Source organism: Peromyscus californicus, unplaced genomic scaffold, assembly GCF_007827085.1.
Source record: "Peromyscus californicus insignis strain IS unplaced genomic scaffold, ASM782708v3 Scaffold_18__1_contigs__length_77618521, whole genome shotgun sequence".
Classification (NCBI taxonomy): Eukaryota; Metazoa; Chordata; class Mammalia; order Rodentia; family Cricetidae; genus Peromyscus; species Peromyscus californicus.
Genome location: NW_026294480.1, coordinates 70,419,290 through 70,439,589, shown reverse-complemented (window position 1 = coordinate 70,439,589; position 20,300 = coordinate 70,419,290). Strand labels below are relative to the sequence as shown.

Genomic DNA, 20,300 nt, shown 5'->3' with positions numbered 1-20,300 from the left:
AACCTTTTGAATTTTTTATTTTGATCATTAATCAAAAGTTCAATATCTCATCTGGAGGAATGATGGATTTCTGGCCCCTTCCTGTGTATCTTCCTATAGTCTGACTTCATCCAGTCCCTCTGTCTCTGGCCTCAGTGTCCCCCAGGAAGGTCTTGTAAAACAAGATGGGCACAATGTAAAACCATGTGGGAAGTTTTGGAGAGCCTTTGTCTCTGCAAGGGAACCCTTTTACGCCAGCTGAGGTATGTGGCTAACACTCTCACTAGATTTTACTGAATTTTAGAGTATTGTCCAGAGAGAATATGGGGGCCTTATTTTCAATTAAAAGCATGCTAATATTAAATATTTGTGAAAAAAGTTGTATCTTGCTTTGACATAGAGCAATTCCTTAAATATGTATTCATGGATGTACATAATTATATTCATTAGTTGGCTAACCTTCAGCCTTGAAAACATAATGCAAGTACTATTATATCGATTGAGCAAGTTGTGTTTCTGTATTTAGAAATATATATGTTTATACATGTATGTATAAAAAAACTAATAAAAAAGTGGCCATGATTTTGAAAGAGAGCACGGGCAGATGTATGGGAGTATTTGGAGAGAGGAAAGGAAGGGAAAATGATATAATTATATCATATCTCAAAAAGTAAAATGAATAATTATGAAATTATAAGAATTATAATACCAGCTGTAAAAGGAGGAGTGTGTATAACACATTTGAAAGATTAGTTAAGTTGGTTAAAGAAAAAGAAAGATGCCTTGAAAAAGCCTTGGGATGAATTGTTGTTCTTCAGGTAATAAAGGATCAGCATGTGCTCTGTGGATGCAAATGTGAAAGATGCAGCCAGTGAGCTCCAGAACAAGGCCTTTCTCACTAATGCTGCGTCTTTACAGGCAGCAACAGTGCATGCATCCTCTGTACACTCGGTGGTGCCTTTGCATGGCTGTCCAGCCACCTCTGTGTATGAGAGGAGAAAGTGAAAGAGGTTAGCAGAAAACATCTGCACCGGATAGACTCCTCCACCTGCCTTCTTATCGCGTCACACCCCCTGGGCGACCACAGTTCAGTGCAGTATCATTAACCATTTTTCAGAAAGTAGGTAATTATGACCTAAAAACCGTTAGTAACTTTCCCTTAAAACCTAAAGATTTTTTACTGTAAGAGCCAAAAATTAGCCCCAGGTCAAGGGCCCAGTTTTCTGACTCATTTTAGCTGCCATCAAATTACTGATATGAATTTGCTTTGAATAGTGTCCGCACTCTGGTTGTGATGTTTGTGGTCCTGTAGGGACAAGTATGAAGGGCATATTGACAGAAATGTACCAGCCTTCCAGGAAATAACAATTTGTATGAATTCTACTTCTCATGTACTAGGCCAAGCCCTCTGAAGAGCTGTAGAGGAAATAAATCCATCCATCCATATACGTGTATGAATACGTAACTTTGGCAGGAATGATATCCCCAGTGTTCCCGACACTCCTCTGCTTGGGCCTGAGCGTGAGCGGTTTCTAGCTTCAGACGTCAGATGTTCTGAATGTGTTCGCTCAGTCTTTGGGTCGGTTTCTTTGCTCACCATCATCATTCTAATCATCCTCCGTTCTGGAAGCCATCAGAGCTTCCACTCCAAGGGTGTAATTAGCAAATGCACAGAAGAACAAAACTTCCACAAATATGAGTTTCAGGTGCTATTTGCTGGTTGAGGAGATTAAGAAGGAAAAAAATAATCTCAGAGTACACATATTCATTCAAAGCACAGTTTGAGGGTTTTTAGGACATTTGATCAGTTACTCAAAATTTCAGTAATTTGACCTATGTCTAATTCTTTCAGGGCTACTGACTGAACATTAATTCAGAAGCCATATACCACTTGAAGGGTAACGAGACAATGGTCTTTTGGAAAAAGAAAGATTCAGTTGTCAACGTCCTTTATAAAGACACTATCTTTATTAATTCTTTAAGACTTCCATATACTGTAATTTAATCATATTCAACTCAACTGCTCTTCCTAACTCCTAGATAAACTACCCACCCCCAACCCTCCCACCCCCGCCTCTTAAACAGCATATTGAGTTCAATTTGTGCTACTCCTGTACGTCTAGACGTGGCTCATCTAGGCGTACAGGAGTAGCACATCAGCCTACTGACGTAGGAGAAGCATGATCAGCCTACCAGACCAATTCATGTAAAGAAAACTCTTTCTCCTCTAGCAGCCACCAACTGTGAGCATCCCTGCTCCATGCTAGAATGCTGATTGGTTCAATCTGGTGCTGGTCTCATGCAGACAAACAGAGCTGCTTTGAGTTCATGAGTGCAGGGGTACTGTCCGGTCCATGAGACACTGTGTTGCTCTGGTCCTTTCTGATCGCTAATTCTTTGATTCTAGTTGCTTTTTCTGTTTTTATTTCATTTTCATAAGCATCTGTTAATTGTGTATAAAACAATGGGTTTGTTATCACATTTCGTACACATATATATTTTGATCACCTTCAGTCTCCTATTATCACATCATGCACACCCTCCCACTGCTCCCCTCCCTCTGACCTAAGTCCTCCTTCCACCATTACGTGTTATCTCTATTGTTCATTTTCTTTAATTATTATTGCTGCATGTATAACTACATATAAGCATACACACACAACCTGCTGAGTCAATTTAGTGTTGATAGAATAGATGTGTTCTTGAGGCTCACCATTTGGTATTAGATGAACAATGCAGAGACAGACTTATTGCAGAAGACTGATTTTCCCTCTTTCAAACTGGCTGCTGCTAGTCATCTAGGTAGGGGTGGGACAGCGTGAGATTTCCCTCATTCTCATTCACATGTCAGCTGGCGTTGTCATTGGGAAAGTTTCGTGTAGGCAGCCATATTGTTGAAACTTCATAGGTGCAGCTTCCTTAGCTTGCGTAGAAGACACAGTCACCCTGCAGTCCTCCTAGCCATCTGTCTGTTACGGTTTTTCTGCTCTCTTCCACATGTTACTGGAGCCTAGGTGTAGGGGGTTATGTTGTAGATTTATCAGCTGGGGTTGGACACCTCACAGTCAGTTGTTCTCTGCAGCTTGATCTACTGTGGCGTTCTGTGATGGTCTCAGTCTGTTGCAAATAGCAACTTCTATGATAAATGGGAGAGTTATACTTGTGGTGATATATTGTGTACCCCAATAAAGCTTGGCAGAGGAACAGAGGACAGAGCCAGGCATTGTATTAGACATAGGGCCAGACAGCAGTGGCACACACCCTTAATCCTATCACTTGGGAGGCAGAGATCCCCCTGGATCTCTGTGAGCTCAAGGCCACACTGGAAACAGAGCCAGGCAGTGGTGGCACACACCTTTAATCCCAGTACTGGGAAGCACATACGCCTTTAATACCAGGAAGTGGTGGCAGGGCGGAGAAAAGTATATAAGGCGTGAGCAAAAAGGCAGTTCAGCTGAGACCCTTCTGAGTGAGGACTCAGAGGATTTCAGTCAGAGGATTCGTGGAGTTGGTGAGGTAAGAGGTGGTGGCTGTGGCTTTCTCTGCTTCTCTGATCTTTCAGCTTTCACCCCAGTATCTGGCTCCAGGTTTGGTTTTTTTTTTTATTTTATTAAAAGACCATCTAAGGTTCAAACAACATATACTTGTTTACAAGTATAAAGATAAATATTTAGAATATTGTTAGAATCATGGTGGTTTAGGAAAGCAGCAGTAGTAGGTTCTTCTCTAGGTTCCCTGGCCTCACCAGCAGAGATATTTGTCTGGGTTTACAGTATTACACACAAACTCTCTCTCTTCTTGAGCAGGCTTTAGTCCAATTAGAAGGCTGTTGATTACAGACAAAACTCAAATGCCAGTACTGCACCTTTGAACATATGGATAGATCTTGCCATGCTTTTTTCCTTTCTTTTATTTTCTTAAACTTTCTCTGACATAAGTTTGTGAAGTGGTTTTGGATTCATTCATTCATTCATTCATTCATTCATTCATTCATTCATTTATTCAGTGGATGACCTGGAATCTAGTGACTCACTGATAATGTGAAAATGGGTGTATGTTAATTTGGAATACTGAGACAGAATGTCATGAATAGGGTAACAATAACTGTATATTTCCCACAGTTCTGAATACTATCTAAGATCTAGGAGTTGGCAGATTTGATTCTTGGTTAGGGCTATCCTCCTGGGTTGCAGAAAAAGCTATCTTTTTGGTATATCCTAAAATAACAAAGAGATGGCACTCTGCTCTTCCTTTTATAAGAACACTAAACTAACTATGTGGGCTCTGGCCTCATGGACTCATCCAAGCTTAATCATCTTCCAAAAGTGTCATCTCCAAATACCATCACATTGGGGATGGGTTCTCCAGTGTTTGATTTTGGAAAGACAATCATTCTGTGAGTAACAAAGGACCTTTCCAGAAATCTCTCAGCCAGAGAACTAGCCATTTTGTAGAAAACAAGTCTCGTGTTACATTGAAATAATCACATTAGCTTTCTTCTCATTGGATGAGAGTGTCTGGTATAAATAACTTAAGTGAGGAGGGCCTATTGAGGCTTATGGTGTCAAAACATCAGTTTGTGAATGTTCAGTTTGTGATGATTGTGTGGTTTAGTTTGTGATGATTGTGTGGTTCAGCTATGATTGTGAGGTCCCATTATTTTCTTCCCATTTGTTCTTCCTCTCCAACTTACTAATATAAATTCTATTTTGCATGAAGAAAATAATCAACATTCTCATCAATATGGTGCCACAGAAGGAGAATTATGGGTATAGATTTATTTTTCAACTGTCCATTGGAAGTCTTTGCATCTACTTAACAGTTTAATAGCTGAATTGAAACACTACATTGTCTTTAAAACTGTGAATTCAATATATTCTTATTGTCACTATGAGGATGCTGAGATCCAGAAGGTAAAACAGCGTTCCATTAGTCAGTTTGTCATATAAGAGAACTAGAATTGAGTTATCTTGGTTTCAGGGCTTTATATTTTGCCCAATCATTATTGCCATGCTTTGTTTTCCCCCAAACTTTTACTCTTCCAAATTAGACTTCCACTCCCCTTAGGGATTCTGGGATTAAATGTGAGTTTTAGGTGCATTTGCCTGGGTACATCAGATTTGACCACATTAGTGATGAAATTAGCACTTGTGCATGCTTTGGAGTTAAAATGGAAATACTCCAATGAACCAAAATTTGAATATTCTTTTCTATTTTCTTCTTTAGTTGGGAGTAAACCTCTATATCTGATGAGTTAGAAGTGGATCTAAAATAGCTTTACATTCTCTGAAGCAGCATTTTAAATATAAAAGCACAATGTAGATGATTAAATGCATTTGGCCATATTTTTCATGGTCTTAAAATATGCGATACACAACATACACACTTAGAGCAACACACATGAACTTCTATTTTAGTACATGTGTGCATATGTTCATATGTATGTGTATTAAAATAGAAGTGTGTGTGTGTGTGTGTGTGTGTGTGTGTGTGTGTGTGTGTGTGTGTATACTTAAGATATCAAGATATCATGGACCATGCATCAACTTAACTCCAACCATAAAGAGTACAATAGAAATAAAAGGCGAAAGAATTGCACATTCATGTAACTAAATTTAATTTGGGTAGGATAATTATTGGTACACAAGAATGAACTATTTTGACTAAGATAGGTTTCCTATCTTCCTTTATATCTTATACCCAAATTTAGTACCTCTTGATTGAATCCAGATTGTAAAACAATTTTGAAATGATTGAGAGTAAGTACTCTGGAGCGAAGTTTTAAAAAAGCATTAGATTTTAGAATTAATTGTTCATAAAATTTCAATACAGCAAGTGTTTAGTGCCTGACAGATTTGCTGACTATTGCAGAATACCCATACATCCAGGTAAGTCTATAGCAGTAGGGGATGAGTACAAAGGTATTTGATTAACTGTTTTGCTTCGTTGTTTTTCATTTTTGTTAGCTTCCTTCTCATGCCTGTCTTATTCACTGTACTCTCTATATGTTGACCTTCTTTATGCAGTTCATGTTGCCCCTGTCTGAAGGTCCTTCCTGAAGAAAGTGTGCCGTGTTTAAATCCTTGCATTCCTCTGAGGTGTATTCAAAGTCCTGATCCTACAGAAGACTTTCACCTCTAAGTAGCACACTATCTTTAATCTTGTAGGCCTTTGCTTTTTCATTACATCTACATTTTTTAAAAAATATATTGGCTTGTTTGCTTGTTTTTATATGTTTTTTTTTTCAGTCATCTAAAATCCGTGATAATGGAGACCTTGTTTGGGTCTCTGCTTATTTCTGGGGTCAGTATGTGCTGGTACTAAGGAAGTGTCCCACCATTGACTTCTAAAGGAGTGACTGATTTCCTGAGGAGAGCAGTCCTTTTGTCCTCGAGGACAGTTGTCACGTGTTGGGACATGTGCCTTTGATGTAGTTCTGGATCTCAGCTGGGGTAGCTATTCTTTTTCTAAAACTTCTTTTTCTTCAAAGAAGTTGAATTTGAAGAATTCTGTAACTTTGGATTCAGTTTTTTACTATCAAATTAAAGCTAAAAATGCTGCCAGGAAGGAGGGTAGCCAGATTGGAGGGGGAGGAGGCGAGGGGTGGGAGAAGGGGAAGCAGAGAGTTGGGGGAGGAGATGGCGGAAAGATCCAGGAAACCTGAGGAGAGGCAACAAAAACCAATTAAAGTTAATGAACTACAGCTAAGCTTTTTTATTTTAGTTTTTTTTTCCCCTCAGTATACCAGCCTCAACTTGGAATTATTTTTCTTGGAGAGACACTGTAACTAGATTATTTCCTCACTACCCCCACCATAAAAAAAAAAAGTATCTTTTTAGTCAACAAAAGCGTGAGGGTATGTTTTGTGCGTGTTTCTAGTGGGTTTGTCGCTTGGCCTTCAGCCTTGGTCCCACCACCCACTGAAATCTGGCAAACGCCCAGGATGTCACAAATTCTGTTCTCCTATATCTTCACATAAGCTGAGAGTCGGCCCCACTGAATAGTTATCTGGAGGCAGGAGGCGGAGGTCCAATTGTAGTATCTAATATTAGAAATAGAGACGCCTCCAATGGTTTTTGGCAGACTTAGCCTAGAAAGAGCGGCTCTGGCTCTCCCACTCAAACGTCTTAAATAGTTTATATATCTGCTTGATTAATTTGGCTAGAGACATGGTTGCAGTTAATGTCTTAGGTATAAAAGTTCAGGGAAAGATTCTTATCTCAATTATACCCATTCTCTAGAACAACTCATTCTGTCAAGCCAGCTCTGATAAATGTTAATGATAACGAAACATTATCTTATAGTTATTTAATTTCTGTTGCCCGTAGGATGTCCACAAAGCTGAATGTGAAGGAGATGTACTTCATCAGCATGTTCTCTTCATTCAGTATTTTGGCGAAGCTTCACGTTCAAATACATAATTCCATTCTAAAATGCAAAGAATGATATAAAATGATTTAAATTAATCCAAGAGATATTTTAAATCTGAGTTTCTGACATTCAGGTTTCCCGTTTGAAATATATCTTCAAATATTCTGTGTACATAACAACATCTTCCTGAACCTCCCCACCGTCTCAGGCTGAGATCATAAAACTTTGAGTACTTCCCAGATCCTCATTTTGTCCTGCTCATTCCTTTTTTTATTATTTTTTTTCATTAGTAACTGACACAGAGCAGCTCTTTTTCTCCCAGAGAAATCAAGGATTGTGAAGACAAGAATGTCCTCACTGAAGAGATTGGAGAATGCTAACTTGTCACTGTCTCCCAAGTTTCTTTTCCACTTCTCATGAAGGATTCTTTTGGATACTTCTTGCTCATTGTCTCTTGTGGCAGTCTCTCTTTGTTTGGAAACCCTTATTGTCAGAAAGGTCAAGGTAAGCAGACACTCTGGTTTTGATCTCAGCTCATTTGGTGGTTCTTTCCTTCACTGATTCCTTCATCATTTAAAACACTCGATAATCACTTGTTGGAATTCCACTGTTCACAGAGTTGACACTCACTGAAAGCTTGAGAGCATCAAAATCAATTCTGGGATATTAATCAGTAGGTAGAGAAGACGCTGCATTTTTCCAAGGTAAATAGCCCTACTTCTTTCCCCAAGATGGTCTAATTTTAAACTCTATTCCAATTCTCACTTTCCTCTAGAAAAGCCTTTTATGTCCATATCCCTCTTAAAATGTACATCCAAATATGAGTGGGCCTTTTCACATTTAAAGAATAGTAAAAGTGTTTCCTCCCACATTTAACACATGTCTTTTCTTAATATAAAAACCTTAAAATAAAAGTGGACTTTTTTCCCTGGTGTATTTCAGTGTTGCCCTTCTTCAGCGTGTGCTGCCTGAACCATTTGAAGTCAAGATGTAACACAATCAGGTCAGAAATTCTCCAATTTGTGTTTACATAAGTGTATCAACAAGCATTAGTTTTAAGATTGCTTTGCATATTTTCCCATTTTTTTATACAGTATGTTTTCTTGTCGAAAGATTATTATTGTTACCCATATAAAGAGTGCTTAAAATAATGTGAACAAGAAAAAATTGTCATATACTAATAAACAAAGTATATGAATAAATCAGAAAAATAAATGAAATGTGCAATAAACACAAATTCTGCTCTTGGTTATAATAAAAACATAAACTGAAACTTCAATAGTGAAACGTTTTAGCTAATCAAACAGTTGGTCATTTCATTTTCCAGTTTTGCCTCAGTATTAATTGTAAGGATATCAAGTGCATGAAATCCATGCTTACACTTACTGTATAAATAATTATGGTCCTGCAAGAGCCAGTGGGAAAACACACAGGAAGAGCCAAGCATTAATACACTTTCCTAGATCATGTCTTTAGGAATTGAACAAGAAATGGCATTAATTATAAATGTGCAACACCTTTTAGTGTTTTGATTATAATAAAGTTTGGAAGTAGTTACATATCCCACAATAGGAAAGAGTTAATGAGTGATGATGAAATTCAGGAAATATTAAATCTACACCACCATTTACAGATATTTAACAACGTGAAGGAAGTCTCAGGAGAATAAAAGAAACCTTTAAATTGTGGGTCAACTGTATTTTATGAGTTCAAGGGCATCTATTTGTTTATGTCTATTGTTGTCTGTCCTCGGTGTGTAGAATAGTGCCAGACACTAGTGGGCAAGCTCTGTATACATGCTAATCCAGGGAATGAATATGCAGCGTGTTTGCACCTACAAGCACTCTTGCACACAATGTGAAAGCACACACTGTTAGTTCACCAGAATGTTCCCACTCAGGTGCTCATCAGTGTAATTTTTACTTTTATTAACATCAGTAAGTTCCTATTTTCTATATTTCATAACTAAGCTATGCGAAGTTTACAGAACCAATAGCCTTGCTCTCTTAACAATCTCCACTTGAAGACTGGAGATATGGCTCAGTGGTTAAGGTCACATACTGCTCTTACTAAGGACATGAATTCAATTCCAAGCACCTATATTGAGGGTCTCACCCTTACTTATCTCTGGCTCTAGAGGGATCCAGTGCTTTTTCTTGGCTTTTGCAGGCACATGCGCTAAAGTACACACACACACACACACACACACACACACACACACACACACACACACACACACACACGCACACACGCACACACGCACAATTAAAAAATAGCAAACTGAATTTTTAAAATAATTTCAACCTGAGGAAATGTTTTTCACTTGGTCTCATGTAGTTAAATTCTGCAGCTGCTTTTGATGAATTTGGTGAACTTCTATGTTAATTCAACAGTTTCTAAATAAGATAATTCTTTGCCAGTGCTAGACCATTCTTTTTAACTTGATCACACTTTTCAAAAATAATTTGATTTAAAACTTCTTTCACTTGTATTAGAAAGTGGGAATCAATCTGTATTCTCTTTAATATATGGTGATTTGCCATGAAATATAAACAATTGCTCCTGGGAAGCAAAAGTAATGTATGAAGATTTCATACTAACTTATGAGACAACTTGTGCCTGACGAACTTAGTGAAAATAAAGTTATTTCCTCTAAGATTTTAGTAATGCTCACACAATCACCTAATCTCTACATTTTCATGGCCACAGTACTTTAATATTTCAATAATTTCTAGGATTTTGTTTGTATAATGTTAAATGCAACATTTTCTTCTTTCTAGGATCTACATTTTGTAAGATGAGTAGTAAAACATCCGTTTTTCTTCAGAATATCACTGAAATGTCTCTCTCTCCCTGATGTCTTGGTCTCTTAAAATTTGCCAGGGATGGGTTTACTTTCACACCTGCATTGTTGAGTAAATTGCCTTCTCCAGGTAACTTCAGAGGTGCCCATCAGTTTGCTGAGATGATCTCCATCTATTTAAATAGTTTAAGTACAGTCACATGACAAGATGCTTTCTTACCATGCCTTTGTAATTTTCCCTTCTGAATTCAGTGTTTATTTTGCTCTTTTTATACATTTCAGTGATAATCCACAGAGAGGATAAGCCTCTTGTTCTTCCTGTCCTGTCAAACTGGCCACTGTACCCACATCCCTGGAGTGTATAGCTGGAACCCAGCTGCACTTTCTGTAGCACATTTTACGTGCCCATCATATCAGAAGAACGTGCTTTACTTTAATTTTCTATTCTGAAATGACTCCAAAATGACAGAAAGTTTGCAAAAATGGCACGTAACTAGCATTTCTCTGGACTCCTTATATGATAATCACTCTTACCTCTAACTCCTTTTCTTAAATTGCCGGAAGTAGGGTCAAATGCATTGCCCATTTCCATCTACCTGCTTCTGTATCTCCTCAGCAATTTTCCTGTGTATGACCAGTTGAATCAGAAAACTGGCATTAACACAGTAATTTATTAATGCAATAAAATAAACAGTAAATAATAATAAAACAAAACATGCAATTTTTTTTTCATTTTTTCCAATAATATCCTCAGAAGCACAATATTGTTTTCTGGTCCAGAATCACTGTCATACCTGGTTGCTATGTGACTTTTGTCTTCTTTATCCTGGAACAGCTTTCATTTGTTATTTTTTTTTCATGACTTTGTCATTTTCAAAGATACAGGATAAATACATTGGTAGCACTTCCCTCAACTTTTGGTTTATCTAATATTTCTTCAGAATTGGGCAATACGTTTTTAGCAGGAATTACCACCAATGTGATGCAGGTCCTCAGGAGGCACATGATGCCTGTTTATGCCATTACTGGTGAACTGACTTTGCTCACTTGGTGAAGGTGGCGTCTGTCAGCTTTCACCCATAATGTTAACATTTCCCCCTTCATAATTAATGAGACTCTGTGGTGAGATACTTTTAGATTTTAAGAATATACCATTTCATAAAATAGTCATACTCTGGTTTTAGTATCCAGTGATGTCTTATGCCAGAATCACATATTACATTAGTTATTGTAGCATAGTAGAATTTTAATTCTGTATTTTTCTCTATTCTGTAGTTAATACTTACATAATGGCAAATTTTTCCTCCTTAAAATAACTACGTATTTATTTTATAATGACCTTGTTAATTTTCACAGTAATTAACTTTAGTGAATTATAAGGTATTATCATTATTTATTTTGATATATAATTTCTCCTAGACCTAACTAATTAGAGACACATTCAGTCCTGTAAGTGTATGTGTGTGTGTGTGTGTGTGTGTGTGTGTGTGTGTGTGTGTGTGTGTGTGTTTCATACTCTCATTTGAGGGAATACAGGTGTGATTTATTTATCTTTGTCCATAGTTGGAGGTGTCCAACCTCATATTTTATAAACAGAGGCTTGAGTGTAGGTGAGGTTACTGCTACTAGAGTATCATCATTTCTAGGTTGCTTCAGTAAACACATCTAAGCATGTCCACAGAACTTTACCTGTCTCTTGTCTGTCTGCCTATTTATCATCTATCAGTCATTTACCTACCTTATATCAACCTACCCATCATCCGTCCATCCATCCATTCATCCATCCATCCATCCATCCATCCATCCATCATCATTTATCCATGAGCTAAAATCGGCACCTTCAGTTAAAACATCAGAATTCCTTTCAGATTTTTTTCTTTCCACAGTTGTAATTTGTTCTCTGACATTGGCTCATCCATTTGGTTTGACTGGGGTTTATTCCATAGATGTAATTATTGAGAACAGAGTGAAACACAGACTTTGGAGACAATTACTGGGAGTATGAATTTCTCACTTTCTTTTAATAGGTTGGTAACAAAGACTGTTGGGGTCCAGCCACTCTATAGTCTTCTCCCAGGGTTCCAGAAGAGATGCTACCAGAAGCAAGAATTAATCTGAGGGTTTCATGAGTAAATCTATGTACACGAAACTCTTTAGTCCATTCACTTTACTCTTCTGAGTAAGTTCTCTCTCTCGCCATGCTTCTTTTCTGCTCTTGAACTTCACTCCTTTCTTGCCCAATTTCTCTCTACAATTTTCTGCTGTTATCTCTGAGTTCTATCTTAATTCTCCCATCTTGTTTTTTCCCCGTCTTGTTCTTCCCCATCTAGCTCTTCTCCATCTTCCATCTCATTCCTCTGGTCCTCTCTTCTAATCTCCCCTTCCTCTCTCCCCAGTCTAGTTTAAATACACATACATTCTCTGACTCTGCTGCTTTCTAGTTGGGTGGGGCAAGTCTGCTTGGTGGCTAGGCAACCTGCGTCACAGCTAGATGTACCTGGTAAGTAAAAGCCCTTTAGTTCTGGGTTAATTGTTAAAGGGAGATCTAGAGTTAGAGATAACACTGGGAGGAAAGGAAGGTTAAGCTTAATTAGCACATGCTCCAGGCCTTCACTAACAGATAGTCTGTATGCTTATCTGTCTGCAGTCAGTTCTTAGAAAGTCTGGGAAATATTTCAGATAAGATACTTTCATCCAGAGAAGGTCCTGGCTGGATGTTGCTAATGACAATAATTACAGAAAGGCCTGAAATTATGAATCTGGCTGTGTGACTGCTTTTAGCACAGTTGGGAGATATATATCCAAATACTTTAATTGTGTAGGGAAAATTGTGTCCAATGAATGATCAAACACACTGTTATAGAAATGGAAAAGCTACTACAACACACGAGAAATTCACAGTAGGAAATGGCTAATATTCAAAAGCCAGTATCACCAAGACTCCTTAAGCCTTGGCTTTATCCTCTGGAAAGACTTTTGGCTTCTTCTAGGTATAGCTTTATCATAGTCAGCTGAATTCCTACTTCATATTCTGTGGCCTGCAGCATATTTGTATCCTCTCCTTTTATCATTGGGATTTAAAAGTAGCCACATACTGGGATTATCTTTTTTTTTTCAAAAAAGATTTATTTTATTTTATGCATATGAACATTTTGCTTGCATGTATGTACGTATACTGAGTGCATAACTGGTGTTTTTGAAGACCAGAAGAGGGCATCGGATCCTCTGAAACAGGAGTCACTGAAGAATTTGGCCACCATGTGGGTGGTGAGATCTGAACAGGTGTCTTCTGAAAGAGCCATAAGTGCTCTTACCTCCTGAGCCATCTCTCCAGCCCTTGCATAGTTTTTCTTGAAGATTATCTCCAGATGGAGCTGTTATCTTCCCACTGAGAATTTTGCCTACACAGTAGCCGGTATAGACCTCTAAATGGATCACATATCCCATGAACTCTGCAACGGTGTCTTGAGGGAGGGACAGAGGGAAGAGTTTGCCCTGGCCCAAACAGTCGGCATTCATATCTGCTTAGAATTTTAAGGCAATAATAAAACAAGACAAAAATCAATCTGATTTATATTACAATCCTGCTTCATCAACTTCAAATACTTTTTAGTGATATAATATTCTTCTATGTTGGGTTGGAATATTCCTACTTTGTCAACTGGGACATCATTCAAGGTAATGTAATATGAAAAGTAGCTAGATTATATAACTGCCATTCTGTCTTTTTACATGTGTTTAAGATAGAATTCCATATTTATTTAAACTTTTAGTAAGGCATTCTTTTGCCTGTAAAAATCCCATCAGGTCTGAGCCTGTCAATAAATTGCTGCTAATATTTTTTTTCTACCTGGGTATGGTGAATACACCCTATGAAAAGACATTCAATTTTTTAAGATGTATTTTACTCTGATTTTATGTATGTATGTCTGTATATGCATATGTGCATATTAGTGCAGAGCCCATCAGAGGCCAGAAGCTTCTAATACCCCTGAAGCTGGACTTATAGGTAGTTGCGAGTCACCTGACATGAGTCTTGGAACTGAACTATGGTCCTCTGCATGAGCAGTACAAATTCTTATCTTCTGAGACATAGTTCAAATTCATGTGTATTTTACCTTTGTATATCTCCTGGAACCCTGTATTAAGGAAACATGACTTAAGAAATGTATTTAATCTTTAAAAGTAGTTTAAAGAATGATTATTTCAAAGTTCTCCACCCCCACACAACTGGCAATACATGTTTTATTGTTGTTGTTCACCACTGAAATGATGGACATGTAGAACAGATAGAGAACATTCTCATGTCCTCGTCTGAGATCCTTGGTAGAATCTTTAATTGTCCTTCAATGTCATTCAAGGAAACATCACACACATCTTTTTTTTTCTAGAAATGCTATTGGATTGAAGAACATCTGCAACCATCTGAAATATGTTTCCCCACGTTTTTCTTTAATATTTCTATAGATATCAGAATTCTCACAGTTTCTGTGAAATGATTTTTCTGAACAAACATCATTTATGCCTATGTCTTGAGTAGTGTCAATCTGAACTGAAAATGTGTCAGCTTTTTAACATCCTCAAATTCTACTTTTAAAGTCATGAAGAATCCCTTAAAAGAGGTTGGGTCATGATAAAATTTGTTTCAGAACAAAGTGACTGGTAAAAACTTGAAGTTCTGGAAGAAATAAAGAACACAGTCCTCCCAGCAAAACAACGACCTTCTTCATTAGGTTGGCTGTGTCTGTTTGATGGAATCTGTCAGGACCACACTTGTTGGCTGCTGATGTTTCACCATTGTAAGTGGAGGTGGGGGAGAATCCTGGGACTCTCAGCTGAAGCTCCAAGTATTCCTCTCAGTCATTTGTAGGCTAGCAGGCCTAATTGCATATAACACTCTCTAAACTGTTAATTAGATAATTGCATTTTAAATGATTTAATTCTCATAAATTTAATCCTTTTCCATGAGTTTATCAAAACTGAACTCTGTGAAGCTATTTATGAACTGCTTTTTGAAATAGAAGCAAATATAAATGTTTATTATATTTATTGGGGAAACCTCATTAACTGGATCTTTTCTATATAGCAGAATTGGTTTACCAATTTGAGTAGAGATAGAGCTCAAATTTAATATTTTTTTATATTATGGGTATACAGTGTAAACTCACCCAAAGACTTTTAAGCATATTGAGTGATAATTTAACATTTAAAAAATTGACAACATTGCTTTGATTCCAATGGATAGTTTCATAATAAATAAGCAAATAAATAAATAAGAAGTATTTTATTAAAAACATTAAGCAGTCTGACTTACTATTAATCCTGGTTGTCTCTGCCTTTACTTATTTGCAACTCGTATATTTTACTAACTGAAGATAGGATTCAAATTCTGCTCTCCCATTAAGTGGGAATATGAAGTTGATGAATTTGTTTATATCTGGCAAACTCAGTCTTAAAAATGAAAGTTCCTATCCATTTCACAGTGATATTGAAAGACCACACGAACTGAATGCAGTTGAAAGATTTTTGTGATTTACAAATCTGTGTAATATTAAATAATATTAAATAATGTGACCTAGCTACCTTGAAACTTTCTGCTTCTTAAAAATGATGACACGGTATGTTATTTCTCAAACCCAAGAAGAACTAGAGTTACCAGGAGGGTACCTTCATGCTAACGGTTTGCAGCTATTCTGGTTCTCTGGACCTCTTTGGGGCCTGAGAATTTGCACTGGTAACAATCTCCCAGGGAATGCTGTAGGCACTGGTTCAGGAAGCATGCATCATGAACTATTGACTTACAGGGGTCACAGAGATGACTCAGCAGGTAAAACCACTTGCTCCTCTTCCATCAGACCAGGGTTTGATTCCCAGGACCCATATTGTGTCCCACAACTTCATGTAACTCCAGTTCAAGGGGATCCAACACCCTCTTATGTTCTCTGGGGGCATCAGACACACATATGATGCACAGATATGCACGGAGGCAATATACCAATACACAAAACAATACAAAGGATTTACTGTCTTATAATTCAAGACTGTGTGCCCATCAGACAAATATGCCATGCAAATAATAACATTGAACATATTAGAAATAAACTGTATTTGCCTGAATACATGATCTCATTATGCTTTTCTTCTAGATTTCATCTCGATGTCCAATAAATTAACAGCCCCATGGAATCAAAGGCATTAATATTTTATGATAATTAGTGTCATATTTTCTATTACTGCTTTCCAGTTCTAACACACCATTATCAGTTCCATAGTTGAGAGCACAGAAGTTGCTATCTCTTGAACACAACAAACCTATCAAAAGACACTTGATTTCATGCATTTGTGATTTTTTAATTGAAAAGGAAAATTCTGGACTGGAGAGGTGGCATAGCCATTAAAATCACTTTTGCACAAACACAAGGATAAGAATTTGGATTCCAGCATTCAAGTAGTAAAGTAGGAATTCCACAGACCCCGGAAACTTCATCTCCAAGGGATCTTACACCCTCTTCCTGTCTCTGCACACACAAGGGCACATACACTAATGTATATACACACAGAGACGTGTAAATAAATAAAATAAAAATTGGAAATAAAAATTCAAGCATTCAGCATTTTAAAAAATTCAAGAACTCTCCAAGAAAGGTCAAATAAGTCAATGGAGAGGGGTGTGGCAGAGATCTATGGCATTAGTTAGTGTTTATTCAGAGATAAATCTTGTCTGGCTCTTCCATCTTCTGTGGACATTGTGTAGAACAACTGGAACACACACACATGCATGTACACACACACACACACACACACACACACACACACACACACACACAAGCATGTACATGCCTGCACACAACATATTTTATTTCAAGAATTATATTTCTTAGATAAAAAGTTATTATTGTTTGCTAGTATAGAAACTCAGCTTTGTTTTTCAGAAATCTTGGACTATAATGGAAAGAATATTGCAATTGATTTGTGTTAAGTTGTTTTTGAAGTGGCATCATTGAAACCTTGTATCCATCCCACCTAAACCTATGAAGAGTTGCCATGTGTCTCATGGATTACAGCTTAAACTGTAAAATGATACAGTTCACCCTCAAAGAAGTTCATAGTGTTTATGAAATAGATATATAATTCCTATCAACCCAAATCAATAATACTCCTAGATTTCTCCTGCTAATAAGACTATTCTTGATCCAAGGGACTCAGTGAGAGGAAGGTATCTTGAATCCCAAGAGAATAAGCCATATTTAAAATGCCAAACAGAATTACAAAAAGACACCAATCAAAGAACCCCTGTAGAGTTACGGAGGAGGAGAATCTGGCCTGTGACTCAGGTTAGCAAGGAAAAAATGAGACAGAAAAACAAATATCGTCTGTTGTGAGATAATAAATATAGGAGTTACATAACTGCAGTAGAAGTCAGTTTTTTATCATTCTTACTGTGCCTGAGTCCAAGATGCTCAGCCTGTTCCTGAACACATTTTAATTATCAGGGCTTTTAACTTGTGACCTTTTCTTTATACAATGTCAGTGTTTACCACATATCAGTCTTTGTTGGATTTTTGTTTACATAGAAAAACCAATTCTAAGTAGGTACAATTTATAATCTGCCACTCAATTTCTTTACAACACTTTTTAGAACCTTTGTAATATATCTCAACACTAACCTGGTGCCTAAATATAACTGTCCCCTGTGAAGGAATGGCTCTTTTCTCTTTGTCTGATTGGGCATGTATTTTATAATGTAACATTTGAAATCTAGCTGCTTGAGCATGTGTGAGTTTTTCATCTTCTTGGACTCTCTATTTTCCAAGTAATTTCTTTCTTCATTTAGATTAAATGTACATTTGCCTGGTTGACAAACCAAATGACTCAGAAAGGCATCTTCCTTGATTACTACATAAAGATGGATAAAGACAAATGATTCACACATTCATGTGCTTCTTTGATGATAAATGTCAAAGACCCATTTTTGCTTCCTTCTCCAAGCTATGATGATAATGACCACCAACTTTTGCTACTCAGAATTAACTTTGCAGATAGTTCCTTAGGGGAATCACAGTTATGCATTACTTACTCAGAAAAGCTTAACCACATTTGTCTAAGGCCTAAAGTGCAATTACTTGGCTGGTTAATTTTTTGATTATTTTTTCATGGTTATTTATATTTATAATTTAGTGGATGGTTGTATAAAGCAAGGGAAATTCAAAGGTGATATTTAATCTCATTGTCAGTAGCTCCGATTTTGTTATGTATATCATTAATATTCTAAACATCTATTACATCAAATGTAAATGGGCTTCATTATGTCTATTCTGAATTGGCTGTAATTTCCTTTCTCTCTGTATTTTCTGTCTGCAGAAAACTGGATGGATATATACACCTCTGTTAAGTCCCTTAAAATTTAAATTACACCTCTCTGACTTTTTAAAAATGTTTTTAAGTGTTAAGATTTGTTGGAAGACACTGGCCTAATGGGTCTGTTGGTAATCACTCAGTCAATCAATACATGTTTCCCCTTGCTTTATTGTGTCAGGTTAATATGGTATATTATGCTTCTACCGTTTGTGGAGAGTAGGCAGCCTTCACAGGGTGCTCAGCGATGACCTGTGCTTTGTCATTTTCATCTGTGGCCTTTGAGAGGGGCCACAAAATAGCAATCAGCTTGTAATCTCCCAACTGCAGTAAGAATGGGTTAGGTGTTAGCCTTTCACTGTTATATTACCCCAGCACTAATTTTTATAGGGTGGGGCTCATCTTGTGAGGTTTTCTCAGATCCTGCCAATCATTGTCAGGAGCTTTTAAATAGAAACACTTTTCAACACTTCAGAAGCTCTTGAAAAAAAGACTTGCACATTTTCTTTTGTTGTCTCCTTAGGATTCTCACTGCTAATGACTACTGCCAAGATGTATAAATGGAACGGTTCAGCTAGGAGAAGAATCTGAGGTTTAAAATGCCTCTTGCTCTACGACAACTTTTCTTTGATTTCGTGATTGAGTTGGGACAGAAGCTACAAGGGAAAACGGACCCCTCAGCCAGCGTAGATCACAGAGAGCAGCTGCTTCTTAGAGTCCTTTATCTTAAGGCTCAAGATCCAGAAATTTAAATTATTTGGGAAGAAGAGTTAAAACTGATGAAACTGAATATTATGGCATTCTTAAAATGAGATGTTTGGTTTTTATAACGTATGGACATGCAAAGAAAACAGATTTTGTTTTGGAATTTGCAGAGAACTGAAGTTATTGATGTTGATACTTGTAAAGGGCACAGTAGTCCCTGTTCATGTGGCAGCGGTTTGTCCTGGAGAACCCTTTAGACCAGAGGAGAAAGGACAGTTAGTTCCATGAGAAATAGTGTGATGGCACTATGATTCTCAGTTTCTTGATCTCATAGGACTTCTATTGGATTTAAGAGCATGAAGTGTACTTAACCAAGTGTTTTATTATAATGTATATAAAATACATATAAAATTTTATATTTTAATTGTACTCAATTGATTTTTAGAGCTATTGGGTAGATAATTCATTGAGGAGAAGCAGCACTGGATATCGAAAACCCTAGACGATGACAGCTGCCCTCCTGGGTGCAACACTGTCGTTCTTTTCCATAAGAGCATTTGGGATGTAGGTCAAGGCACAATTCACCTGAAAGTCACTGACACTCTCGGGCAGTCAGTGCTCCGTGGTCTGATTCTGGATAATAAAAGGAGGTGTTAGTCTGTCTAAAGAAATCCACAGAATGCATGATTCATCTTAAGGACTTATTTTTATATCTTTATCGATATAAAAAGTATGCGACTGTCTTTACAAAAGTTGTCCTATATGCAGAAACCAAGATGGGCATTGGAGTCTTTCTGGAATCTTGCTTGAATCAATTGAATAAAATATTCATGAAGATACATTTTGTGCGATGCTCCTTCTTGAGCTGAACAGAGTTGATGCAGTGCTGTCCTGTAATGGCAGAGGAACTGAGCAATCAATAGTGGGAAGCATTGGCTCACCGACATTCAGACCCTGAGTAGCCAGGACTCCCAGGTATAACTTGCTTAAGAGGAGGTATTGCATGATGCTGCAGCATGATCAGTAGGTATATTAAGTCTGTAAAGTCATATGGATTATGGTGCTCCTAAAAAGAAGAGGCCACTTA

General features: G+C 37.3%; 1 long non-coding RNA gene across 3 annotated transcripts; it reads left to right on the top strand.

Moving 5' to 3' along the window:
• The first annotated feature begins 130 nt into the window (after nucleotides 1-130).
• LOC128113762 (uncharacterized) lies at nucleotides 131-20,052 on the top strand. Of its 3 annotated transcripts, none has more exons than XR_008219639.1 (4): nucleotides 131-242; nucleotides 7,968-8,054; nucleotides 8,293-8,353; nucleotides 19,032-20,052. It is a non-coding gene; the product is annotated as an uncharacterized LOC128113762 (long non-coding RNA). The 3 variants fall into 3 exon arrangements; XR_008219640.1 differs by lacking the exon at nucleotides 131-242 and adding an exon at nucleotides 6,630-7,854; XR_008219638.1 differs by lacking the exon at nucleotides 131-242 and having other exon boundaries at nucleotides 6,630-8,054.
• Nucleotides 20,053-20,300: the final 248 nt, after the last annotated feature.